At 40.9% G+C, this 13,101-nt stretch overlaps 1 pseudogene; it reads left to right on the top strand.

Annotated features, from left to right (window-relative positions):
* The first annotated feature begins 11,760 nt into the window (after positions 1 to 11,760).
* LOC124527096 (40S ribosomal protein SA-like) lies at positions 11,761 to 12,635 on the top strand (annotated as a pseudogene).
* Positions 12,636 to 13,101: the final 466 nt, after the last annotated feature.

Here is a 13,101-nt window from a genome sequence, read left to right as displayed (position 1 = left end):
TATCAGGCATATAATTTGCAGAAGTCTCCCATTCTGTGAGTTGTATTTTCACTTTCTTGATGGTGTTCTTTGAAGCAGAGAAATTTTAAATTTTGATGATGTACACTTCATGTATTTTTCTTTTTTGTTGCTTGAGATTTCTTTTTTAAAATGTATTTACTTATTTATTTTTTAATTTACATCCAAGTTAGTTAGCATATAGTGCAATGATTTCAGGAGTAGATTCCAGTGGTTCATTCCCTACGTATAACACCCAGTGCTCATGCCAACAAGTGTCTCACTTAATGCCCCTTGCCCATTTAGCCCATCCTCCCACCACAACCCTCCAGCAACCCTCAGTTCTCTGTATTTAAGAGTCTCTTATGTTTAGTACCCCCTCCTTGTTTTTATATCATTTTTGTTTCCCTTCCCTTATGTTCACCTGTTTTGCGTCTTAAATTCCACATGTGAGTGAAGTCATATGATATTTGTCTTTCCCTGACTAATTTCACTTTGTTGCTTGAGATTTCAGTCTCAGAAAGCATTGCCTAATCTGAGTTTATTTATGCCTCTGTTTTCTTTTAAGCATTTTATAAGTTTAGCTCTTGCATGGATGTCTTTGATCTGTTTTAAGTTCATGTTGTATAAAGTAGGGGCCCAACTTCACTCTTTTGCATGTGGCTATTTCAGTCTCTCCAGCACCATTTATTGAAAAGACAATTTTTTTCTCCATTGGAACATCTTGATACTCTTGAAAATCAACTGACCACTAATGGGAGGGAACTGGAGCTTTTCTTTATTTAATACAGAGATGATAGTGAGCATTTTGACACAATCCTGATTTTAATGGGAAACTTTTAGGCCTTCATCTTTTTTTGTGGTGCTGCTGTTAGTTTTCAATAGATAGCTGTATTAATAAAAGGATGTTTCTTTGTATTCCTAGTTTCTTAAGAGTTTTTAAATTTGTGAATGACATTCAAATGTTGTCTCTACATCATGAAGATGATCATGTTTTGTTTTTATTCATTAATTTGTTACTATATTAAGTCACACTGATGGGTATTTTCTTTTAAAAAATTTTTTTTAATGTTTATTTATTATTGAGAGACAGAGACAGAGCATGAACATGGGAGGGGCAGAGAGAGGAGGAGACACAGAATCCGAAGCAGGTTCCAGGCTTTGAGCTGTCAGCATAGAGCCCGACACGAGGCTCGAACTCACAAACCGCGAGATCATGACCTGAGCTGAAGTCAGACGTCCAACCAACTGAGCCACTCAGGCACCCCATGATGGGTATTTTCTAATGGCTAATTCTTACATTCCTGAGATAAGCCCTTTCTGGACTTGCTTAGGTTTTATTTGGTACTTCTATATCCATCTGTGTGAGATTGGCCCATAGATTCCTTCTCTTATGTAGCTTTGATCTGTTTTCGGTTTTTGTGTCAGACATTGCTTGAGTATTAAACATCTTTCCAGCCCTACCTCTAACTCCTGGGTGACCAGTTCCATGCTGGCTTTGTCCCAGTACAACCTACTGTACCTGGCCTAGGTTCATGCCCTGCTCCTCCAACATCTTTCCTAGAGCTTTCCCAAGGCACAAGCATGAGATACCCACAAAACCTGCTCTGCACTCACACACGTACAGCTGGAAGTGCAGGCGGGTGAGGAGTGAACACCTGTGGGGCCACTCATGACCAAGGGCAGACCTTGACCAAAGCACTCAGGAGAGCTTATTGCACCTTCTTTTCTTTTCCCAGGCTGACAGTCCTGAGATGAAATTAAGAGGCCTCTTAGAAGGTCTCAGTCTCCCTTAGTGGAAGCCAACTCAATGATATATTCTTTTTTTTTTTTTATGTTTATTTATTTTGAGAGAGAGAGAGAGAGCATGCATGTGCACGCAAGTAGGGAGGGGCAGAGAGAGGGAGAGGGAGAATCCCAAGCAGACTCTGTACTGAGACAAGCTCTGCCCCAACGCGTGGGGCTCAATCCCACAAATTGAGAGATCACGACCTAAGCTGAAATCAAGGGTGGGAGGGCTTAACCCACTGAACCACCCGGGTGCCCCTCAATGATGTATTCCATGTGAGCTTTTCTCCTTCCTTGTTTCAATGCTCTGTCCCTCACTTCTGCTTCCCAGGATCACAGTCTAAATAAACTACCCCTATGGAAGCCTGCGTCTCAGGCTCTGTTTTCAGGGAAGCCCCAGCTAAGACAGTTTTGTTCCAGAAAATAAATTGATAACTTCCTTTTTTTTCTTTAAAACATATTCTGTTTTGGGGGCTCCTGGGTGGCTCAGTCAATCAGTCAAATCTTGATCTCAGCTCAGGTCATGATCTCATGGTTTGTGAGTTCGAGCCCCACGTCGGGCTCTGCAGTGATGCTGTAAAGCCTGCTTGAGATCTCTCTCTTCCTCTCTCTCTGTCCCTACCCTGCTCGTGCTCTATCTCTTTCTCTCAAAAGTAAATAAATAAACATTTAAAAAAATGTTCTGTAATCTGTTGAATGTTTGTTAAAACCTGCCTGTGAAACCGTACTGTACCATTTGTGAGAGAAGAAAGGGAAACTTCTTCCCCCTGCAACTTATTCAAGTTTTTAAATAGTTATTGGTTTATTCAAATTTTCTATTTCTCTTTGAGTTTATTTTATAATTTATATTTTTCAAGTTTATATTGTTTTTCTTTTATACTTTTAAACTTTCTACTGCATGTATAGTTATATCTTCCCTTCACTTCTAATGCTTATTTGTGCCTAATTTGTGTCTTCTCTTGTTTTTGCTTGATCAGTATAACCAGGGGCTTATTTGTTGTCTTTTCAAAAACATAATTATTGATCATAATTAATTTCAGGTTTTGTACTTATTTCTTTTTTCCTACTCTCTTTGAGTTTGCTTTGAGTCAAATGCTTCCTGAGTTAACTCATTTATTTTTCTTAAAAAGTTTTAATATATAAGATATCCCAACTACCCAGAAGAGAAAAAAACCAAAAACATATATTGGTAATAAATACCCATGTCACTACCACACAGATTTTAAAAAACAGATTACTTTCAACCTTACTTATTTACCAAAGATTTCTTATTTACCAATAAATGCATTTAAGACAACTAACATAACATAACATAACATAACATTCATTGCATCTTACAATTCTTGATTTGTAGTTTTGGTTATCTCTTAGTTCTGAACATTTTGAAATTTTTGTTGTAATTTCCTCTTGAATTTATATATTACTAGAATTATATCATTAAAATTCCAAGTGTATTCTCTCTTATCTTTCTATATTGATTTCTAATTTTATTGCTCTGTGGACAGAGACTGTTAAATCTATTCTTTTAGATTAGTTGATACTTCTTTATTGATTTGGAAAGATGCTCTTGACATGTTGTTAAGAGAAAGTATCATTATGATAAAAATTATTGCACTGGGGAGAAAAAGCATGTGCATGCTTGCAGGAGGGAAAGATAAAGCGGATTCAAGCCAAAATATTTATCTGACAAATAGTTATCACCAAAGTGAAAGGAGATTATGGAAGCTTTCTTTTTAAGCTTTCATTTTAATTCCAGTTAGCTAACATACAGTGTTATATTAGTTTCAGGTGTACAATGTAGTAATTCAACACTTCATGAAAGGTTTTTTTTTTTTTTACTTCATTTTTCTTCTTGGCTTGTCAATAATTTTTTTTAATTAAAAATTTTTTTTTCAACACTTATTCATTTTTCAGAGACAGAGAGAGACAGAGCACCAGAGGGAGAGAGGCAGAGATAGAGAGAGAGAGAGAGAGAGAAAATCCAAAGCAGGCTCCAGGCTCCAGGCTCTGAGCTGTCACCACAGAGCTTGACCCGGGGTTCAAACCCACAAACCCCAAGATCATGACCTGAGCTGAAGTCAGACACTTAATGGACTGAGCCACCCAGGCGCCCCGAATTTTTAATAATTTTTTAATGACCATGTTCTCTCTTAAAAAATTAAAAATCAGCTTATTGATTTTTAAAAATCTTTCTTTGTAAAAATAATCGATGCCCATTCAAGAAACTTTTTAAAATACAGAGATGTACACTTTAGAAGTTTCTTGCTTAACTTCTAAACATACAGAGCATACAGTTATTAATTAAAAATGGCATTACATGTAAATATATGTATTATATACATATATGTAGATATGTGTATATGTAGATATTTCTAAAACTTGCTTTTATTCCTTCAAAGTATATTATGGAGACTTTTGCTTTGCTATAGCAGGCTGACCATATGACTTACACACTTTTGCTCCTCAAAACTTATTGAAATGACAGCACAAATGTATTCCCAAAGAGACCAAATCATGGCAATAAATTCTGAAAAGGGTAACAAAAAATAAAGCATAAGAAGAGATAGTTCCTTCTAAGCCTCAGGAACTGGTGGCACTGTTATCAGGAAGGTGGGGGTGAGGTGGGTTGTGGGTTGGGGCGTAAGGAACAGACCACCTCCACTTTCTTCTTGGCCCCAGTCAGTTAATTCTTCAGAGAAATGGACCAGGGAAGCCCTGAACTTTGGGGATTCCAGGCATGGAAATTTCTCTGGGACGTACTGGTAAGTGAAACAAACAAACGAACATGTAGAAAGATACACATGAGCTAAACTCTTGTATATTAACAAAACAAAGCATACGTACATAAGTAAGAATCTAAAAGCATGAAACAATTTCGGAAAGATACACACAATATCTGTGGTCATGTAGTTTCCCAAGTGGTGCGGGGCTCTTCTCTAAATTTTCTGTCTGAGTGAACATATTCATTTTTGTGACTTTAAATGCTGTCTTCATGCTGAAAACTCCCAATTTTTTGTCTCCATTGGGTGGGGTTCCAACACTGGCTCACACTGAGCCAGCCATGGTGCTACCTTCCATGGCCACAGTGATTGCTTTAGGGAAGTGCATAAGACTCCAGTAGAACTCATGGGACTTGATGGAATTTGGAGGCAATTTTTTTCAGCTGGCTTTGAACCTGAGAAGGAGAAAGGTCTTGTAGCATTCTTGCTATAGGCTGTACCGTTCACATTGCCGCTGAACTGTTACTAATCCTGAGCATTATCAATGATTTATTTTTACCTTTGCCCATGTGTCAGGAGTAAATATATCTGGGTGACATTTTGTTTATTGTTAGTGAGGTTAAGCATCTTTTCGTGTTGTGTAGTCATTTGCATTTCTTTTACAAGTTGCCCATTTATTCTCTTTTGTCATTTATAAATTGCATTGTTAGCCTGTTCCTAATGGATAAGTAAGATGTTTTAACATATTGTGACTATTACGCCTTTCTTATATGTATCGCATGTATATTTAGCACACTGTTTTGAGTCACTATTTTCTAATTATTTTAATGTTGTTATTGACGTTGAATGTGTCCTGGGACAGTCATTAGTCAACTGTGTGCCTACATTCACCTGGGAACTAAGGAGGGCAGCAGCTGCTTTCCAAGTGCTTCCTCTCCTAGCAACACCTCCCAACATGGGTTTATTGTGGACTGGTCAAACACGAAAATTCTCCTTCACAGCCTGTTAAAGGTGTGCGAGCACAGACTGCATTCTTATGAAGATTTACAATAAAAAGAGTAAAACATCTGAATAATCATTTTGTCCTTATTTATTGTGTCACTGAAAATACAAATCGCATCCAATGTGATAATTTACCTTGCTGATTAAGCATAGCATGAGTTTTTGTCTTACAAATTAAGTCCATTTAGTGGTAAGTTTTTGTGGCCTCTTTGAGTCCCATGGGCCAGCCATTAGGAAATGCTGATTTATCTGACCAGCACATAATATAAGAAGGACAAATGGAAGGATAGCTAAACTTTATAAACATCAACAATGTGTCAGGCACTATTCTAAATATGCTACACACATTACACCCTTCATTTCTTAAAACAAGTCCATGAGGCAGGTACTATGATTATCCCTATTTTCCAGATGGAGGAACAGGCACCGCTGGGTTAATTAGCTTGTCCAAGCCCAGCCAGCTACTTGTGGAAGACCAAGGCTTTGAACTCAGAAGGTCTGTGCTCACTGGCTGCTCTTTAAGCCACTATGCACACATCCTTCTTAGTGCTTTGTTTTATTTCATTTTGTTTTGGTTGCCTTAAGCTTGATTGTGTCATTTAAACCCATAGAATGTAGATCTGAGTCTTTGTCCTATAGCATGAAAATGGGAATTCAATGTGATAAGGACTCTTAGTGTGTTTAATTCTGAGCTCTCCAAATGGGACCGGCATATATTTCTAAGAGATCAAACACTATTTTATTTTATTTTTTAATTTTTTTTAAATGTTTACTTATTTATTTCGAGAGAGAGCACAAGCAGAGGAGGGGCAGAAAGAGAGGGAGAGAGAGAGAATCCCAAACAGGCTCTACACTGTCAGCCCAGAGCCCGATGTGGGGCTTGAACCCACCAACTGGGAGATCACGACCTGTGCTGAAATCAAGAGTCAGACGCTTAACCAGCTGAGCCACCCGGGTGCCCCCAAGATAAAAAATTATTTTAAAACACTCTACAGTGTCTCATGCTGCCCCAAGCAAATTTTGGAATAAGTTTGACCTATACCAAGAATATGGCATGTATATATTTTTACTGAATTTGTCTTTATCAAGCTGGTGGCTAATTATTTCAGATGATCAGAAAGGTGGATACTTACTGTCTTGGCAGGGTTAGTGGGGCTCCTAAGTGTCACCCTAGGGAATGTCGGCCATTGCCTGGAGCCAGGCTGAGTTAGTAGGCTGGTCGGAGTGCAGGCTGCCAGGGACTTGGCTAAAGGAGCTGAAGGGAAGAGCTAGGAAAATCTAGGTGAAGGGACCCCTGAGCCTGAGGAAAGGGGTGCTTGGTCAGTAGGCATGTGGCCCAGGCACAGTGGGGCCTGATGGCTCAGGGATTGGGTGCAGACATGGGATGGTCCCTAGGAACTCCCTGAGAAGCATAGTGGCCAGCAGGTCACTCTGAGTGGATTTGCCCATTTGCGGGGCACAATTCTGCATCTGAAATCAGCACCATTCTTAGGCTTTTGCTCTCACTTCCCTATCCCAGAGCTGTTAAGGACATTCCATGGCCAATAACCTCTCATGAGGGATACACGGGGACCCCTAGAAACAGTGTTTAAAATATTAGTAAGAACTAATATCTATTGAGTTTATACCATGGATCAGGAATGAGTCAAAGGCCTTCCACATGTACCAACCCTCTGAGGCAAGTATTGTTTACAGGTGTGGCAGGTGAGGCAAAGGGAGCTTAGGGAAATTGGCCAACATCACATAGCATGCAAATGGGGCAGGTGGAAGAGGGAGGGATCTGAGGGGGTTTGGCTCCAGACCCTGTACATCAAGCTGTCATATGGTACTGCCTTCTTGGTATGTTAGCAAAGGGTTTCACTCTCTGGATGTAAGAGGAGCACTGAATTTGCTATACTGCTTAGAACAAAATATGTCAGTCTCAAGTCAGTAATTTCCTTCAGCCCTGTATCTGTCTCCCAGAGTCCTGTACACAGTCCTGTAGGAGGTTATCTTCTGTCCAAATGTCCTTCATCTCTGGATTTTCCTGGGCTGGAAAGGGGTTCAGTTCTCAGCTTTTAAGCCACAAGAGGAAGTTTTATTTACTCTGTGGCTATTTAATACCTATATGTATGTGTGTGTATACACACACACACACACACATATATATATATATACATATTTTTTTTTTTTTTACTGATGCTTCCTTTGTCCTATTGGGCTCATTTTGCCCATCAGTCTCCCTTGAAGAACCAAGACAAAGTGTACATGCTGAGTGTTATCTGGCCACCTCCTGACTGACAGGTCTGGCACAGTGACATTGGGTCCTGGCTCTCCCTCCAAAGCATTCATCGCTTACAGGAATGTCCACTGATGGCCAAGGGTCAGAGCTGCTGGAACACTGAGAAGTCCAGTGGAGGAATGCTGCGTTTGCTTCTGTTCTGAGATCTCTGGGGTAAGTTCTTGGAGACTGTGGCTCCTACCAGGGAAGTCCCTGGTGGCTAAATAAAGAGGTTCCAAGTAAAAGAAAGAAAGAGTTGTTTAATTACTTACATATATATTTTTAACTTTTTAAAAAATGTTTTTATTTATTTTTGAGAGAGAGAAAGCACAAGCAGGGGACGGGCAGAGAGAGAGGGGGACATAGAATCAGAAGCAGGCTCCAGGCTGTGAGCTGTCAGCACAGAGCCCGACAAGGGGCTTGAACCCGTGAACTGCGAGATCATGACCTGAACCAAAGTCAGATGCTTAACTGACTGAGCCACCCAGGTGCCCTGAAAACCATATATTTAAAGACAAAGATGTGTGCTCTGGGACATCATGTGCCAACACTGATTGGGCATAGAGTTTGCCACAGAGGCTAGAAGGCATACTATTTAAATTTGACAGCCTTTGAGGAGCTGTGAGTTAGCTTACAACAGTATGTTAAAGTTAAATATATTATTATTACTGGGATGGGGCTGGTAAAAAATGAGATGCTGCCAAACACATCTGATAAATTATAAAATATCTTCTTCATTCATTACTGCCTTTAACTTTTGTAACAACCCTGTGGGTGTTGCCAAAAGACAGGGAAACCAAGGCTCAGAGTGATTCAGCCACTTGTTAAAGGTCACATAACTTATGCAGAAGCTGAGATATGAAGCCATGTGGCTGATTCACAAGCAAAAGTTGGTAAAGATCTGGGATTACTGGCACCCATACCCGGTTAATTGGGGGTATAAACTGGTAAAATTTCCATGGAAGATAACTTGGCAATATCTATCAAATGAAAACCACATATATTCTTTGCCTTTGGAATTCCACTTCTAGGGTGTTTGTGGTTCAGTGTAACTGGCCACCAGCAATGAATTAATTAAATTAACTCTGTCTAGAAATGGAATACTATGCAGCCATGAAAAGCAGGTATATGTGAACATACAAATATAGAGTGATCTGCAATATATATTATCAAGTGAAAAAAACAAGAAGCTGTTCTCCACACTTCTTTGTGTTGTTTTAAAAGGGACTGGCTGCCTAAAGAGACAAGGAGTTGTGGATACTATCATTAAGACAGTTATACAATTTTAAACTGAGGTCTGTGGTTCATTTTTAACTAGTATCTGTGGTTTCCATATCTGCAAGTGGCAACAGAGAGAGCTGTTGACAGGGATATGGGATGGCCTTATGTATACAAGTGAGTATTTTCATGGTATTAGTTAAAACGGATTCTTCCTAGCATTTCACACTATGTTCTAGAAGCTCTTCACTTTTCTGACTTGGCCTATCTAAATCTTCAGAGTTAGAAGGAAACTTAGAAACTATGCAATTCAGTATTTATCAACAGCAGGTCACAGCTTCCCAGTGAATTCTGAAATTAAATTTGTGGGTCAAAACTAGCATCACTTCATTCACTAAAAATTAAAAAAAAAATAAATATAGACTAAAACAAAGTATCAGAGTACGTTGTACATAGAAAGGCTATGTTTCATATTGGGAAACTGTGTTTTATGGTATGATTTGTTGTACTTCTGTGTATGAGTTTATGTGCATATCTGTACATGTGTGGTCTGCATGTGCATGTATGGGCTTTTTGTGCATTTGTATACGTGTTATGTGCTTATACATATATTTGTGCATGTGTATGTGTGTGCTGTGGTTTTAAATGCATTTCTGTTTTTTTTTTTAAGTTTATTTTGAGACAGTGTGTGTGCATGCACACGTGTGTGGGGGAGGAGCAAAGAGGGCAAATCCCAAGCAGGCTCTGCAATGTCAGCACAGAGCCTGATGTGGGGCTCACACTCACAAACCGTGAGACCATGACCTGGGCCAAAATCAAGAGTTGAACGCTTGGGGCGCCTGGGTGGCTCAGTCTGTTAAGCATCTGACTTCCGCTCAGGTCATGATATAACAGTTCGTGGGTTTGAGCCCTGCATCGGGCTCTGTGCTGACAGCTCAGAGCCTGGAGCCTGCTTCTGATTCTGTGTCTCCCTCTCTCTCTGTCCCTCCCTTACTCGTACTCTGTTTCTCTTTCTCTCTCAAAACTAAATAAACACTAAAAAAATAAAAGAGTTGAACACTTGACTGATTAAGCCACCCAGGCACCCCTAAATGTGTTTCTTACTATTGGTTCTAGACTAAAAAGTTTTAAATCCATTGTTCTAGTTCACAATGTCTTATTTTACGGATAAGGAAATGGAGGCTCAGACAGGCCAAGTGATGGGCAACAGGGCTAGAATTCCTACTCTTGTGTCTAGACTTACAGGTTCCTTATGTGTTTCATTATATTTTATAGATGTTTCTGTTGCCAGGGCCACTGAAGGACTTTAAGGAGTGGAAAGGTAGGTAATTGGGCTTTTATTTTGGAAGACCATGAGGAACAATGTGGAGGATGAACTGGAACGGACTAAAAGTAGGCTGGGACACCAGGTAGGAGCTCTGGTGAGAACTGATGATCCCCTAAGGCACTGACACTATGCCTTCTAAGGAGGAAAAAGGTGTGAAATTTATTCACAGGGCAGCAATGGCAGGACCTGGTGATGACTGAATTTGAAGTGGCACAGGAGAAAGAGTCAAGAAGAAATTCCAAGTTTCAGACTTGGGTACCTGGGTAAATGGTGGGGTGGTTTGCTGAGCAGGAGAAAACAGGAGAATGAACAGTTTTGGGGCCAAAGACAATGCGAATAGATCTGAGATGTCTTTGGAAGTTTCCAGTAGAGACTTTCAGGAGGGAATGAAAAAGCCAGCTTAGAATGCAGAAGAGAGCTCGGGGGTGGAACTAATTATCTGGGAATCATCAGTGGAGGGTGAAGGATAGCTGTGAAAGGATTCTTTCTTTTGGGTTCCTTGGGATCCTACCCTTGAGTGTGGCTTCCAGGATTTCTTATTGGAAAGGCACGAGCAGAAACTTCTCACCGCACATCACCTCAACCAAATGCCACAGATATGCAAAATGAAACCATTGGGGGCAGACTCAGAAACCAAACCAACAAATTCTCCTCTCAGAGACTTTTTCTTTATTTACTCGTTTGGTTTCCATTTGTGCCATGTAATTAAATAATTCTTTCTTTCTTTTACTTGGAACCTCTTTATTTAGCCACTGGGGACTTCCCTATGGTAGGGGCCACAGTCTTCAAGGACTTGCCCCAGAGATCTCAGAACAGAAGCAAATGCATTTCTGCTTGAGCTATTATTTCTCTGCCAAAGGGAATCTTCCTGACCAGTAATCCTGCTAACCTTTCATGGGAAATTTGACTTCTGGGCTTCAGTATAGATACTAAATTCACAGTGAAACCGTGGAAGACTCCCATTCATTAAAAATTTCATTCATACTCTCAAAGCTGAAAACAAGAAACCACAGTTTGGATTATAGGGATAGCCACTCTAAATGACCCAAGTGAACAATTGTTTCCGTCATGATATGTTTCCTGTGAATTCCAAGGGAATTCATGAAATAGAGAGAAACATTTTCTTATTTCACTTTTTATTGTAGATGCTAAGGTTTTGTTGGGAGGTTACTTGGGTACAGGGCAGGGGTGTTTCCAGAGGCTATGGAATTGGGCTGTGTTAAAGGACCCTGGATACAGAATTTGCCTGGATTGAAAGGATCTAGAGATTTTCCACTGGCCACAAATACAGGATCTATCACTGACTTGATTCATAAACTTGACAAGTCACTTCGTCTTTCCAGGCTTCATTTCTCTTCTTCAAGAAAAGGTGAAATGGCCTTTCTGTGCTGAGGGTCCAAATGACATTGCTTTGGGTTCCAGTCATAACTTAAAGGGAAACTTGCACAATGTCCGGAGCCCTTGACGTCCTGCAAAGGGAGGAGGATGTCCTCTAATTCCTTGCAGCAGAACTCGCTTAGATGACACTAACATTGACTTCCAAACAGGATAGTACATCTACCGAAAAGAAAGTGATGGTGCATTACAAATCTGGAGATATCTATGAGAAGCTTCTGCCGGCAGCTTGTTCCATTGTTGCCATCAAAAACCCGGCTAATGTCAGCATCATATTCTAGGAACACTGGCCACTGGGCTGTGCTCAACTCGACGGCTGCCATTGGAGCCCCTCCTACTGTGGGCCACTTCACTCCTGGAACCTTCACTAGCCAGGTCCAGGCTGCCTCCCGGGAACTGTGTCTTCTGCTGGTCACTGATTCAGGGCTGACCACCAGCCTCTCACAGAGGTGTCTTATATTAACCTGCCTACCGTTGCTCTGTGTAACCCAGACTCTCCACGGCGCTGTGTGGACACTGCCATCCCACGCAACAGCAAAGGAGCTCACTCAGTGGGTCCGAGACAGTGGATGCTGGCCTGGGAGGTTCTGCACACACTCCCGTGCACCATCTCCCATGAACACCCGTGGGAGGCCACAACTGACCTCTCCTTCCACAGAGATCCTGAAGAGACTGAGAAGGAAGAGCAGGCTGATGATGAAAAGGCTGTGACCAAGGAGGAATTTCCAGGTGAATGGACTGCCCCGGGTCCCGAATTTACTGCTACTCAACCTGAGGTCTCAGGTGGTCTGAGGCATGCGGGGTCCTCAGTGCCGGTCCAGCAGTTCCCTACTGAAGACTGGGGCTCTCTGCCACTGCTCAGGACTGGGCTGCAGCTCCCACTGCTCAGGCCCCTGAATGGGTGGGAACAACCCCTGAGGGATCCTAGGTTGCTCCGTCCACAGACTCTTAAACAGAAATGGAAATAAGGTTGATGGAAAACAGTTCCCCCCAAAAAAGTAAAGGAGAAATGGGACCAAGTGGTCACTAAGTTTCCTTCTGAATCTAAAAATGCTGTGATTTTGTAAATGACTCTATAGTAGCCTTCATTTAAGGGACAACTTACCAGGCACTTTGGAAGGATGAATACAATTTTTTGGCTTGTAACTTCAGTCAATTAATTAAACAAATATGTATGGATAGCCAATTATGCGCTTGGCATTCCACTCGGTGCTGGAGAAACATAGGACAAAGGTCATAATGCCCTGCCCTTGCAGGCTACGGAGAGACATGACAGCTGTGTTCCAGAATCAGCAATGGCCTAAGCTTTCTATTTCTGAGTCTATTGTGTCCTTAGTTTTCTCACTGTAAAATGGAGTCAAGTTCTGATAATTTACTATCTCCTCTACTAGCAC

This window comes from Lynx rufus, unplaced genomic scaffold (assembly GCF_022079265.1).
Source record: "Lynx rufus isolate CCGP_SWC_20201006 ecotype Redwood Valley unplaced genomic scaffold, mLynRuf1.p SCAF_5, whole genome shotgun sequence".
Taxonomy (NCBI): Eukaryota; Metazoa; Chordata; class Mammalia; order Carnivora; family Felidae; genus Lynx; species Lynx rufus.
This window is presented reverse-complemented; position numbering and strand designations above follow the sequence as displayed.